General features: G+C 45.9%; 2 non-coding genes across 2 annotated transcripts; both read right to left on the bottom strand.

The window, feature by feature from the left end:
* Positions 1-6,761: 6,761 nt before the first annotated feature.
* Positions 6,762-6,865, bottom strand: LOC113832436. Its single transcript, XR_003479707.1, has one exon. It is a non-coding gene; the product is annotated as a U6 spliceosomal RNA (small nuclear RNA).
* A 4,581-nt stretch (positions 6,866-11,446) lies between these two features.
* LOC113832432 lies at positions 11,447-11,550 on the bottom strand. Its single transcript, XR_003479704.1, has one exon. It is a non-coding gene; the product is annotated as a U6 spliceosomal RNA (small nuclear RNA).
* Positions 11,551-14,584: the final 3,034 nt, after the last annotated feature.

Here is a 14,584-nt window from a genome sequence, read left to right as displayed (position 1 = left end):
CTCACACTTGGAGAGGCAGCTCAGGGAAATGCAGCAGAAAGCCTGCAGATGAAGTCTCCTTCCATATGTAAAACAGCCCTGAAGCCCCACAGAGATGGGGGGTGGGAAGGTGGGCCTCATTGCAGCCAAATACAGCCAAAAGGTAAGAGGAGAAAAATGGAGGTAGAAAGGCCCTTCTAAAAGCAAAAAAGACAATGAAAGGAAGAACAGTAAAAAACTAAGAGACAGGACTTCATATATTTTAAAAGATGAAAAGAGAAATGTAAATGTCTCGAGGTGATCCCAGCACCAAGGTGGTGGCAGAAGCAGGCGGATCTCCGTGAGTTTGAGGCCAGCCTGGTCTGCAGAGTGACTTCCAGGACAGCCAGGGCTACACAGAGAAATACCAAAGAAAAAAAAAAGAAATCCAAATGACTGAGCAATGCCAAGAATTCACAGGAGAGAAGAACAAGGGTAGGGTGGGGGAGACAAGGACAATCAAATGGCCTAAGGTTAAAAAAAAAAAAAAAAAAAAAAAAAAGGACAAGGGGAATGAAGTAATGAAGGAGCCAGGAAGGATGTGTCCAGAAGGTGGGGGAGGGGAAACAAACTAGATAAGGGAGACTGCAGGAGGAAGAGAGACAAAGGGTAAGGAGGTTGTCTCCAAACCTGACCCACCCCTTCTGATGAAGCCGGTCTGAGAGCAATAGTTAACTCATTAGAATGTTAAAGGTTCCCAGTTCCATAGTTCTAAGCCTAGCCCATTAATCTGCTAAGAAAAAGAATGCATCCTGTTCCTCCAAATGTTTTTAAAATCGAAATTATAATTTTAAGACAGAGAGAATAACGCTAATTAAAGTTGCTTAACTGGGGAAAATCTGCAATCACTGCCAGGAACGCAGGAGCCTGAGTGATGCAGGTGTAGCACTGGGGGGCGCGCTCAACAGATTGAAATCCTCTCTAAACACCAAACAGATAATCCGGTGCATATCTGTGATCCCAGTATTCAGGATGCTAAAGCGGGGGGACTCACAGGTTCGAGGTCAGCTCTTGTCAGTAAGGTTCAAGCCACCCTTGAGTACAGTGAAACCTCAAATTCTTTAAAATCGACATCATAACCCCGATAACCACAAAATCCGTATCAGCTGAGTTTTGAGTTTCTTTTAAAATAATATTGGTCGATCATCAAACAATAAGCTTTCTGACGCCGCTTCATTGTACTCGTAATTAACTAATTAGCTTCAACTCTTGCATCTAGTTAAGCATCCTTACCAAACTGCCTTGGCCTAAAGAATATAATGCCTTTAAGGGGGGGCGAGAGTTGCCTCCCCAATCCATCCGGGTGAGTGCGCACCAAACCAACAATGTGTGCTGATCATTTCTCCTCGCCCCAAGAACTGGCAAGTCTTTGCAAACATTTACTAACCCGGTCATCAAGGAGCTAAAATGCAGTTTATTTGAGGCCCACAGGGGGCTATGGCGAGAGGCTTAAGTGAACCACTCTGGTTAACTTGGAAAGACAGTCCAGAGGACGCGGCGGGGGTGGGAGTTGGGGGGGATGTGCTGGGAATCCTTGTTCCGGCATTATCTGTCTTCTTGGAGACACATTAAATTTTACTGGGCCAGACAGAAATGGCCCCAAGAAAATGGATTCACAGTTCAAAAAAGTATAACTGGAGCCGGACAGTTCTTTCCTGACTTGGTCTTGTATACTACCAGGGGAAAGTCTGGAGGTGAGGGAGTGAGAGAAACGGAAGTTGCTTTGCCTTTTTTCTGAAACTGGGTCTCACTATGCAGCCCTGGCTTGCCTAGAACTCGCTATATACACCAGGCTGGCCTGAAATTCAGGGAGATCGGCTTCGCCTCCCAAATGCTAGCACTATCATCAAGGCGTGCGCAGCACTGAGAAAGGGAGACTTTCTTCCCTGCCCCGCGGAGTAGGCGGTGGTCCTTCAGCCCTGGGGCAAGGATCCGGAGCTCACGTGCAGCACGACCTGCGTCAGGCACTCACTCGCTGCCGCGACACCCTCGGTTCCCTCCCCAGGAACCCGGACCAAGAGGCACTCAAAACTTTCATGAAAGTCCTAGGCAACACATCCTCCTTCCTCACCTCTTGCTTCTCAGCCCTCCCAGCTACCGGACAACCTTCCCCAAACCTCCCAGTCGCCTGCACTCCCAAAGCGGCTCCCAAGCAGCTCCCTGTCCCCAGCGTTTCCTGCCGCAGCCCACCGCGGAGGATGGAATGGGATCTCACACGCGGGACACACTTACTGCACGCGACAGCTCGCACGCCCCACTAACCTTCCCTACTCCCTGCTAGTGAAAACTCTCGCCTCTCCTCTGGCTGAGACACCCGACTTTCTCAAAGTGCCTGGCTCAGAGAACACCCGTTCAGGGACCTCACGAATGCCACAGTTGCGCTCCCCCTACTGTGTTTCTAGCTGATCCCGAGACTTGGGGGGGGGTTTCCATGAGAACCCGTCTAAACTGCAGCTAAGCTTCTCTGGGGGAGCTCTGTAAGGTCCCTGCCGGGAGCATTGTTAGCTACCCGCCACAAAATACCCGGAGCGGCCCGGGGTAGGAGGTCGCGGCGCCGAGTTCGCCCACACGAGTCATCACTGAGCATCTGTGAATGCGGAGTCCCAGCCCGGTAGAGATCCGCTCCTCCGAACCCCCATCCCGCTTGAGTTTTAGCGCCCTCTCCCCACAACCATGCCCTCTGCGGCAGCCCCAGCTCACCCCAGGCGGCCTCTGGATCCTAGGGCAGGGTAGCGTGGGTCTCCCCTGCTCCCAGCCTGCACCAGCCCTTGAGCAAACTTTCCTCCGCACAACTTTGGAGCCTGGGGCTCCGGCGTGTGCCGGGGAGTGCGGGCCTAGGATGAACACTTACCATCCGACTCGGTCACGGCCCAATCACTGGGGGTGAGCAACTGCTGCCCCAATGTCCGCAGCGCAGAGGCAGGTAGAGGTTCATGACTAAGGAGGGGAAAGGGTGTCCAGGGCGAGTGCAGACCCCGGAGTTGGAGCGCCAGTTGCAGCGTGCACAAAGTGGTGCAAGGAGCGGAGTGCACAGCTACCTCCCGCCAGGTCAACCCAAGAGAGTAGCGGTGTCTCCCCAGGACAGACCTCAAGGAGTGTAGCTGGGGCTCAGCTTTGGCTGGACCTTGCACCGCTGAGCGAGAGGCAAAACGCGAGCTGGATTTTCCCAAACCGGAGCTGGACTCCTCCAGACCCTTCCTCCTCCAATCTGTCACTCCCTCCCCTTTCCCAAAATCCCTTCCACATTCCCTCCCCCTTTACTTAGGTCAGTGGAGAGTGTTAAAATCTAATAGTCCTCACCTCTTTCCTGATGGTACTCTCTAGTCTGGAATTAAAAAGGGATCTCTAAAATCAATGTTTTCAGAAGCAAGAAGGATCATCCAGGTGAGAGCCTTGACTGGGCCCAAGAGGTGACAAGCACATCTCAACACCAAAGAGAAACCTTGACTTGATGACTTCCACATTGTTATTTTTACCAGTCAATTGGCCATGGATTTTATTCGTAATCATAATCCCTTTATAGAAAAGGAAATGAAGGCGCAGTGGCGTCAGAGGGAAATTTCCACCATGGGGAACTAGCAATTAGACCCCAGTCAACTAGGTAGTATGAGACACCTGCAACTTCCAAAGTCCTAAGACAAGTGAATCCAAGACTTAATAGCTGTAGGCTATCACAGGTTATGGTCAGGCATACCAGGCCAAACTTTTGGTATGGTAAGACCTCTTCAAACAAAAAATAAAGAAGGTTGGGCTTTTAAGATGGCCAGGTTAAGGGTGCTTTTGGCCAATCCTGAAGATTGCTCCTAGGCATCTACCTGGTCAGAAAAGTACAATAATAATAATAATAATAATAATAATAATAATAATATAATAATAGTAATAATAATTAAAAAAAAATCTCCCAAGGGACTTGCAGTTAAAAAGAAGAACTGGGAATTCTTACTAAAGACATTGTCTTAAAACATATAAAACAAAGATGCAAGGAAGTCGCTGCTCCATTTCACAATAGGTTACCAGGAGCTGGGATTGTCTGATGTTTCCTGGTCTGAAGGAAACAACCAACATATTTTTGTTCCTCTACTCACACTCCTCAGCAGAAAATTGTTCTGTGACCAGATGCGTGGACTTTCCCAACACCTGACCAATCAACTAGGTGTCTTATTTGCCAGAGATGACTGGTTCAATTTCCTCTTGAAGATGCTCAAATCTTACATAAAATTCTATACTACTCTGCACATAATTTACAGAGGTCCTAACAGGGCATCCTCCTAGATGTTATTTTACTTTTTTGCTATGGCCTGCCTCTATAGAATGCTTCTAGCTGAGCCTCCAGATAAACTCAGGTTACAGACCTAAAGTGACATTTCCTATTCTTCCCTGTAGATTTTCAGACAGTTTCACTATGCATACTTGGCTGACCTGGTATTCACTATACAGATTGGCCTAGAGAGAAACCTTCCTATGCCTGGTATTACAGTGCTAGGATTATTATAAAGTGCTAGGATTTCACACAAGTGCACCGATGTCTGGCATTTATATTATTTATCATTGCTGTTACTGTTATAAGGCTAAATGATAACATGTCTAGCCATCTACATAGTTGTAGGGATTAATTAATTAATTAAACTGGGATCCTAATCATATTTGCAAGGCAGGAATGTTATTGATCCATACTGGCTTCCTCTCCAACTGTTACAGACTACGGTTACTAGAAGGCATTCTGCCAAATGTACAGCATACTGAGCCCAATTCATAAATTTCTTGTTGTTCCACTTTGTAGTGCAGGATCGCCTGAACTCCATTTACAGATGAGGCTGGGCTTGCTTTCATTGATCCAGCTAGCCCTGGTTCTCACTGGCTCCAAAGTATTACTTTTAAATAACTCCCCTTTTATTTGCATTGTTCAGTTTTACTGTGGTTTCTCTTTTCTCTTTTACAGTATGGTCAGCATGCTAGGTAAGCCACTTCCCCAGTCGTAAATCATGTTGTTTTGTTAAAATTTTTACACTGGAGAAATCTACAATGGTTTACTTATTTGGAGAATGGAAGTCCAGGAATTACTACTGCACCTGTGTGGAGAAATACTCTAACTCCACACCATGGGTTTCCCAGATGGAACACAGGTCAGCCTTGGCAAGCCCAGGAGCCCTTACTCTCTGAGCCACTCCAATAGCCTTAGTTGGTAGATTTTGATGGCATGGTGTCACTCTGCATCCCAGGTTTTCCTAAAACTCACTATGTACTCCAGCTGCTCTGACATATGCACAGGTCTTCCAGGCACAGACTCCTCAGACTCCTCATTCCCGGGATTACAGGCATAAGCAGCCACATCTCTATTTTCTTCTTTTTTTTTTTTTAAGATTTTATTTATTTATCATATATACAACATTCTGCTTCCATGTATATCTGCACACCAGAAGAGGGCACCAGATCTCATAACGGATGGTTGTGAGCCACGATGTGGTTGCTGGGAATTGAACTCAGGACCTCTGGAAGAGCAGTCAGTGCTCTTAACCTCTGAGCCATCTCTCCAGCCCCCCACATCTCTATCTTAGATCCCAAGTTTGGACAGGGAGGATGGCTCACTGGGCAAAGGCACTTTCCACCTTGTTTGCTTTGGTTTTTGTTATTTGAAAAGGCTTTCTCTGTGTAGCCCAGGCTGTCCTGAACTCAGGCTGTACTCCAACTCAGAGACTACACTGCCTCTGCCTCCTGAGTGTTGGGATAAAGGCATGTGCTACCAAAGCCCAGTTTCTCCCTTTTTATTTATTGTGTGTTTGGAGGTCAAGACAAGTAGGATTCAGGGATTGAACTTAGATCTTCAGGCTTCCCAACAGGAGCCACCTTGATGGCTACAGATTATGCAGGAACATACACCACACACACACACACACACACACACACACACACACACACACACACACACACATTCCTGAAGAACAAATTTTCATTGCCATATCCTAGTTTGTTTCACTTGCTTCAAAAAGGCAAAAATAGGGATGCCTGCCCACCACCCATCTCAAGATTTAGTAATTTAGGAAGTCTACAGGCTTTACTTTACTGTGAGAAGGGTGAAGATACTCAGCTCTAGCAGCAGATACAGAGGGTAGCTAGAAGCCTCAGGAGTCATGAAGTTTCCATGCTCTCTCTGGGCCTACCAACTTCCCCAATCTACCTCAGTGCACAAACTCAGAAAAAAATTCTGCAGCTCAAAATTTTGAGCAATCCAATCCCTCCAAATTGGTAGAAAGCACTAAAGGTTCAAATCCAGGAATCTGCCTGCTCCTCTGCAAACTATTCCTTCCCAGAGGCTATGGATGCCCCTCCTTGAAGCTCTTCTTTAACATAAACTCCCCAGTGATTAACACGATTGTTCAGAATAACTAAAGACACTCCTTCTACTCAGGAAACTCCTGCAGGTTTTGGGAGATCCGGAACAGGATCTGGAACTAAACCACGAAGGCACAATCCTAAAAACAAGTTTTCTCTTTCAGGTTCCAAAATCGCTAGAGGTGGGAAGGGTGAGTGGCGATGTGACCCTGTGCCATGCTTGTCTGGTGTGTCATCGGTCCTCAGTTCAGTCCTTGAATGGGTAGCAAGTTTGAGGCCAGCCTGGGTTACATGAGACCTTATGTTTTTCTATAAAAAAACAGCTGACTGACACAAGCAGATTGAGAAGGCTCAGCAGATTCATGGCATTTTGCCTCAGTTTCCCTGCAGGTGACCATTAGCAGGGGGAAGAGCAAAATATGGAACACTTCATGAATTTTGGGGTCATCCTTGCACAGGATCCATGCTAATTTGCTTTAGATTGTTCCAAAGTCAGCAAGACACCTATTCTAAAATAAACATACCTATGCCATGCCGGATGTGGAGGTCCATGCTTTTAATCCAGGGAGACAGAAGCAGGAGTGTCTCTGTGAGCATCTTGGTCTGCACAGAACTGTTCAAGCCAGCCTAGGCTATAAAGCTGAGTCTGCATTAAAACTTTTGGGTTACCAGAAGAAGTTGTAAATTAAATTTAAAAAATCATGAGAGAAAAACCAGAAGAATGAGTAAATTAAATTAAAGCTTTTAGGTTTACCAGTCCCTGGTGACACACACCTTTAGTTCCAGCACTCGGGAGACTGAGGCAGGCAGATCTCAGTAAATTCCAGTCCGGGCCAGTCTACAGAGCCAGGCTCCAAATCTACACAGAGAAACCCTATTTCAAAAAACAAAAAGAGAAACACAAAGGGATATAGGGCTCTAAGCATGTAATTCAGTGCTTGCCTGGCATGCAAAACGCTGTCGGTTAACCACACATGAAAAATTAATAAGGCAAGGAGGAAGGCTGGGCGGAGGTGTTGCACGCCTTTAGTACCAGCACTCAGGAGGCTGAGGCAGGTAGATCTCTGTGAGTTTGAAACCAGCCAGCCTGGTCTACAACAGCTAGTTCCAGGATAGCCTCCAAAGCCACAGATAAACAAACAAAAACAACAACAACAGAAAAGACAAGAAGGTATCATGGCTCACACCTTTAGACCCTGCAGTTAGGAGGCCAATTTGAAGTCAGCCTAGTGTTGAAAGCAAGCCCTTGTCTCAGACCTAAACCTTAATAAATAAGGGCTAGTAAGATGATTCCATGGGTCAAGTTGCTTGCTGCTAAACCTGATGACCTGAGTTCGATTCCTAGAACCCACACATGGTGGAGGGAGAGAACCCACTATTCCTCTGAGCTACAGCCTACCCCCACACATCATCAGTATGGTTTTTCTTAATAAGTAAAAAGAGCTAGGCAGTTGTAATATATGTCTTTAATCCCAGTGCCTGGGAGGCAGAGGCAGGAAGATCTCTTTGAGTTGGAGGCTAGTCTGGTCTACAGAGTGAGTTCCAGGACAGCAAGGACTGTTTCACAGAGAAAACCTGTGTGCATGTGTGTGTGTGTGTGTGGGGGTATGTAAGAGAACCGGTCTTGGAGGTGCATGACTGTACATTTAGTTATTTGAGGAGATGGAAGCAGGAGTGCAGATTCCAGATCATCCCTAGCTGTTTGAGGCTAGTCTAGGAGACATGCACTGATGTCTCCAAAGAACAGTCACACTAACACACAAGGGTACATTTACTGAATAGGAACACACATGAGATTTAATGAGATGGAGAGATGCACCAGCAGTTGAGAGCTTTCCTTGCCTTCCTGAGGACCTGCTATTATTTCCAGCAACTACATGGTGGCTCACAACTATCCTTAACTCCCCAAAAGGCAATCAAATGGGTTTCTTGCTTGTATTCCCCTTCCCTTCCTTAAAGACAATAAAGTCTACCTCACCTGAAGTTTCTTGCTTCCTTCACACTGGGCAAGCTCTTTACCAGTTCCCCTTGCCTGCACTATGTAACTACTTATTATCTTGTAACCTACAGCCAGTTTCCAGACTCTTAATTGAAACAGTTCTATTGTTTCCTTGAGACAAGGTCTCACTATGGAGTTCAGGTTGGCTTAGAACTCTCTATATAAACCACGATGGCCACAAACTCAGTGATCCCCCTGCTTCTGCCTCCTGAGTACTTGGTGGGTGTAAAGACAGGAATCACAATGCCCAGCCTACTTATTCTTAACCCACTAATGAATGAGAACTCTTTTCTTCTTTATGGTCTCCTTAACCCCCTTTCTCATTAGTTTCTTCTCTCCTGTTCTTCCCAGTGTTTTTCTTCTTTATCTGTATATTTATCTGTCTATGTTTACTGGGGATTGAACCTAGGGCCTTGTGCACGCAAGACAAGCACTTTACCACGGAGCTAGCTCCAGACTTGTATCTATATTTATGACCACCAAGTCCATGTGCCCATCTGTTTGTCCCCACTGTCCATTTAAAGTTCAACTTTGGGGTCTGATGAGATGTCTCAGCGGGTAAAGGTTCTTGGCACCAAGCCTGACTGCTTGAACCTCATCCCCAAAATCCACAGGGCAGAAGAGAATTCACTCCTGGAACTGCCCCCTGAACTTCACACGTACACCACGGCGTATCCGTGTATAGTCTTGTGCTTGCAAAAGCAACCTACCACACCAGCAAATATATGAATGTACCAAATTGCAACATTAACTAGGCATGGTGGTATACTCTTTTGATCCCAGCACTCCAGAGGCAGAGGCAACTGCATTTCTGAGTTCAAATCCAACCTGGTCTATAGAGAGAATTCCAGGAGTGCCAGGGTTGCCTTAAAAACAAACAGATTTCAACTATGTCATTCCAAGGATTTTTTTCTTTTGTTTTTTTTTTTGAGACAGGGTTTCTCTGTGTAGCTTTGGAGCCTGTCCTGAAATTCACTCTATAAACCAGCCTAGCCTGAAGCACACAAAGATCTACCTGCCTCCCATCCTGAGTGGTGGGATTAAAGGGGTGTGCCACCACAGCCTGAACCAACAATATTGTTTCTGGTCTATTTTTTTTTTGTCTTTTAGTTTTTCTGTATTTATTTTATGTGAGTGAATGTCTTATCTGAATGTATGAAAATGCACAACATGTGTACCTGGTACCCACAGAGGCCAAAAGAAACCATCCAGTCCACTGTAACTGGAGTTAGAGATGACTGTGAGTCACACCTGTCTCTCCAGCACATTGTTTTAAATTTTCAAAATTAATCTGTTTCTGGTGCTAGGAAGATAGCTGAGCAGTTAAGAGCACTGGCTGCTCTTCCAAAGGAGCTGGGTTCAATTCCCAGAACCCACAGGGTAGATCACAACTGTCTGTAACTCCAGTGACCTGACACCCTCACACAGATATACATGCAGGCAATATCAACACATAGAATAAAATTAAAAATAAATATAAAAGATTAATCTGTTTTATTTTATGTATATGACTACTTTGTGTGCATGTATGTCTGTATACCAATGGTGTACCTGGTGCCCCTGGAGGTCAGAAATGGATATCAGATCCTGTGGAACTGGAGTCATGGATGATTGTGAGCCACCATGGGATTGTTAGGATCTGAACCCAGGTCCTCTGCAAGGCTGACTAGAGCTCTTAAGGACTGTGCAATCACTCACACTGAGCCATCACTTCAGTCTGTGTTTTGTTTTGTTTTGTTTTGTTTGTACAGGGTCTTATGGAACCCCAGCTGACTTTGAACTCATTATACAACCCAAGATGATCTTTTGTTTTGCTTTGATTTATTTTGTTTTTGAAGACAGGGTTTCTCTGTGTTATAACCCTGTCTTTCTTTCTTTCTTTCTTTCTTTCTTTCTTTCTTTCTTTCTTTCTTCTTTCTTTCTTTCTTTCTTTCTGTCTGTCTGTCTCTCTTTCTTTCCTTCTTTCTTTCATTTTTTTTTTTTTTTTACACTGTTGGTAACTCTTTTGATTATTTGGTTTTTCAAGACAGGGTTTGTCTATGTAACAGCCCTGGCTGTCCTGGAACTCACTCTGTTGACCAAGGTGGCCTTGAACTCATAAGAGATCTGTCTACCTCTGCCTCCCAAGTACTGGGATTAAAGGTGTGTGTCACTACTTCCCAGCCACCCTGGCTTTCTGAGAACTAGCTCTTGTAGACCAGGCTGGCTTCAAAGAGATGTGCCCCAAATAATCGTCAACTCTGGCCACTCCTGCCTCTAACTCCAGAGCAAATTTTCCTTGCCATATCCTAGTTTGTTTCACTTGCTTCTGAAAGGCAAAAATAGGGGTGACTGCCCACCACTTAACTCAAGATTTAGTAATTTGCTAGGAAGTAGTCCAGAGGCTTTACTTACTTAAGATGGGAAGGGTGAAGATATTGAGCTGGAGGAGCAGATGCAGAGGCTACTTGGAAGCCTGAGGAGTCATGAAGCTTCCTTCCATGCTCCCTCTGGGCCTACCACCTTCCCCAATCTACCTCAGTGCACAAACTCAGAAAAAAATTCTGCAGCTCAAAGCTTTTGAAGGGTCCCAATCAGTAAATTGTTAGAAAGGACTAAAGGTTCAAATCCAGGAATCTGCCTGCTCCTCTGCAAACCATTCCTTCCCAGAGGTTATGGGTGCCCCTCCTTGAAGCTCTTCTTTAACATAAACTCCCCAGTGATTAACACGATTGTTCAGAATAACTAAAGACACTCCTTCTACTCAGGAAACTCCTGCAGGTTTTGAGAGTCAGGAACAGGATCTGGAACTAAACCACGAAGGCACAATCCTAAAAACAAGTTTTCTCTTTCAGGTTCCAAAATCGCTAGAGGTGGGAAGGGTGAGTGGCGAGGTGACCCTGTGCCATGCTTGTCTGGTGTGTCAGCGGTCCTCAGTTCAGTCCTTGAATGGGTAGCAAGTTTGTGGCCAGCCTGGGTTACGTGAGACCTTATCTGTTTCTGCAGAAAACAGCTATGGGTGGGATTTAACTGACTGACACAAGCAGATTGAGAAGGCTCAGCAGATTCATGTCATTTTGCCTCAGTTTCCCTGCAGGTGACCATTAGCAGGCGGAAGAGCAAAATATGGAACACTTCATGAATTTTGGGGTCATCCTTGCACAGAATCCATGCTAATTTGCTTTAGATTGTTCCAAAGTCAGCAAGACACCTATTCTAAAATAAACATACCTATGCCATGCCAGATGTGGAGGTCCATGCTTTTAATCCAGGGAGACAGAAGCAGGAGTGTCTCTGTGAGCATCTTGGTCTGCACAGAACTGTTCAAGCCAGCCAGGGCTATAAGTCCAAGTCTGTATTAAAACTTTAGGTTTACCAGAAGAATGTGTCAGTTAAAATAAAATTAATCATGAGAGAAAAACCAGAAGAATGAGTAAATTAAATTCAAACCTTTGGGTTTACTGGTTTGTGGTGACACACACCTTTAGTTCCAGCACTTGGAAGACTGAGGCAGGGGGATCGCTGTAAATTTGAGGCCAGTCCAGTCTACAGAGCCAGGCTCCAAAGCTACTCAGAGAAACCCTATCTTGATAAACAAAAAAAATCAAAAGAGGAACACAAAGGGATATAGGGCTATACACATGTAGTTCATTGCTTGCCTGGCATACAAAAGGCTGTCAGTTAACCACACATGAAAAATTAATAAGGCAAGGAGGAGAGCCGGGAGGTGGTGGTGCACACCTTTAGACCCAGCACTCAGGTGGCAGAGGCAGGTGGATCTCTTTGAGTTTGACATCAGGACAGCCTCCAAAGCCACAGAGAAACCCTGTCTTGAAAAACAAACAAACAAACAAACAAATAACAGAAAAGGCAGGAAGGTATCAGGGCTCACACCTTTAGACCCAGCAGTTAGGAGACAAATTTGAAGTAAGCCTAGTGCTGAAAGAAAGCCCTTGTCTCAAATCTAAATAAATAAGGGCTAGCAAGATGATTCCATGGGTCAAGTTACTTGTTGCTAACACTGATGGCCTGAGTTCGATTCCCAGAACCCACACATGGTGGAGGGAGAGAACTCACTCTTCCTCTGAGCTGCAGCCTACCCCACACATCATCAGTATGGTTTTTCTTAATTAGTAAAAAGAGCCAGGCAGTGGTGACTGTTAGACCCCTGGAAAACTCAGTTATCCCGGGTCCCAGGCCGTGACCTCGGTCACCCCAATCACCAGGCAGATTCGAGAGCTTGCTGCAAACTGCACGAGGCTTTATTGTAATTTAGCAAGCTAAGCCCATGTTAGCTCGGGTCTTTTACCCACCCACCATGGCGGATGGCTCGCAAAAGACCCCTTGAACCGGCTGCCGATTGATCTTGTAGAGAAGCATAAGGGGAGTGTCTAGGGGTACGCAGATGCTCAGGATGGTGTGCCCTACAGGCTTGGAGGGCTTGCCCTGTGTTGATTGGCCAACTGGTTGTTGTGGCCCATAGGCCCTCCCAGGGTGATTGCTATGCTTTGTGCGTCATTGCTGTGCGCTTGTCCGTAAGTACACCCAGGGTTGTAAAGCATAGCGCCACCAGCTAACTTCTGATTGGTTCCTTGTCACGAGGCAGGCATCTGACCTCTAATGACTAAGACAAGGTCATAGCGAGCACGTGTTACTGTCATGGCTGCCAAAATGGGGGGCTGGTCCCTTCAGTGACATATGTCTTTAATCCCAGCACCAGAGAGGCACAGGCAGAAAGATCTCTTTCAGTTGGAGGCCAGCCTGGTCTACAGAGTGAATTCCAGTATATCCAGGACTGTTTAACAGGGACACCATGCGCACACACACCTGTGTGTGTGTGTGTGTGTGTGTGTGTGTGTGTGTGTGTGTGTGTGTGTGTTTTGGGCGGGGCATGTAAAAAAACAGGACTTATGCTGTGAGTTGGTGGCACAGGCCTTTAATCCCAGCACTCGGGAGGCAGAGGCAGACGGATCTCTGTGAGTTCGAGGCCAGCCTGGTCTCCAGATCGAGTGCTAGGATAGGCTCCAAAGCTACACAGAGAAACCCTGCCTCGAACCAATCTCCCCCTCACCAAGAAAACCGGTCTTGGAGGTTCATGCCCATACTTCTAGTATTTGAGGAGATGGAAGCAGGAGTATAGATTCCAGATCATCCCTAGCTGTTTGAGGCTAGTCTAGGAGACATGCACTGATGTCTCCAAAGAACAGTCACACTAACACACAAGGGTACATTTACTGAATAGGAACACACATGAGATTTAATGAGATGGAGAGATGCACCAGCAGTTGAGAGCTTTCCTTGCCTTCCTGAGGACCTGCTATTATTTCCAGCAACTACATGGTGGCTCACAACTATCCTTAACTCCCCAAAAGGCAATCAAATGGGTTTCTTGCTTGTTTTCCCCTTCCCTTCCTTAAAGATAATAAAGTCTACCTCACCTGAAGTTTCTTGCTTCCTTCACACTGGGCATGCTCTCTACCAGGTCCCCTTGCCTGCACTATATAATTGCTTATTATCTTGCAACCTCCAGCCAGTTTCTGGACACTTAATTGAAACAGTTCTATTGTTTCCTTGAGACAAGGTCTCACTATGGAGTTCAGGTTGGCTTAGAACTCTCTATATAAACCAAGATGGCCACAAACTCAGTGATCCCCCTGCTTCTGCCTCCTGAGTACTCGGTGGGTGTAAAGACAGGAATCACGATGCCCAGCCTACTTATTCTTAACCCACTAATGAATGAGAACTCTTTTCTTCTTTATGGTCTCCTTAACCCCCTTTTCATTAGTTTCTTCTCTCCTGTTCTTCCTAGTGTTTTTCTTCTTTATCTGTATGTTTGTCTGTTTGTGTGTATTGGATCCCCTGCAGCTCTTTGCTCTCCACCTTGTTTGAGGCAGGGTTCCTTTGTTGTTTGCAGCTGCATATGCCAGCATCTTTCCCTCAAGCTCATGTGATTCTCCTGTCTGGATCTCCCTCTTGAAGTAAGAGCATTGGGATTGCAGAAGTCAGCTGCCGACTGCACCCAGCTGTCCATGGGCTCTAAGGATTCAAACTCAGGTTTTCACAGTTGCTCATCAAGTGATCTACCCATTGAGCTATTTCCCAGTCTCTCTCTCTCTCTCTCTCTCTCTCTCTCTCTCTCTCTCTCTGTCTCTCTCTCTCTGTCTGTCTGTCTGTCTAAAGATTTTATTTATTATATATATACTGCTTTGGCTGCATGGATGCCTGCAGGCCGGAGGAGGGCACCGGATCTCATTATAG

Source organism: Cricetulus griseus, assembly GCF_003668045.3.
Source record: "Cricetulus griseus strain 17A/GY chromosome 1 unlocalized genomic scaffold, alternate assembly CriGri-PICRH-1.0 chr1_0, whole genome shotgun sequence".
Taxonomy (NCBI): Eukaryota; Metazoa; Chordata; class Mammalia; order Rodentia; family Cricetidae; genus Cricetulus; species Cricetulus griseus.
The sequence above is the reverse complement of the archived record's forward strand: the minus strand, read 5'-3'. Positions and strand labels throughout refer to the sequence as shown.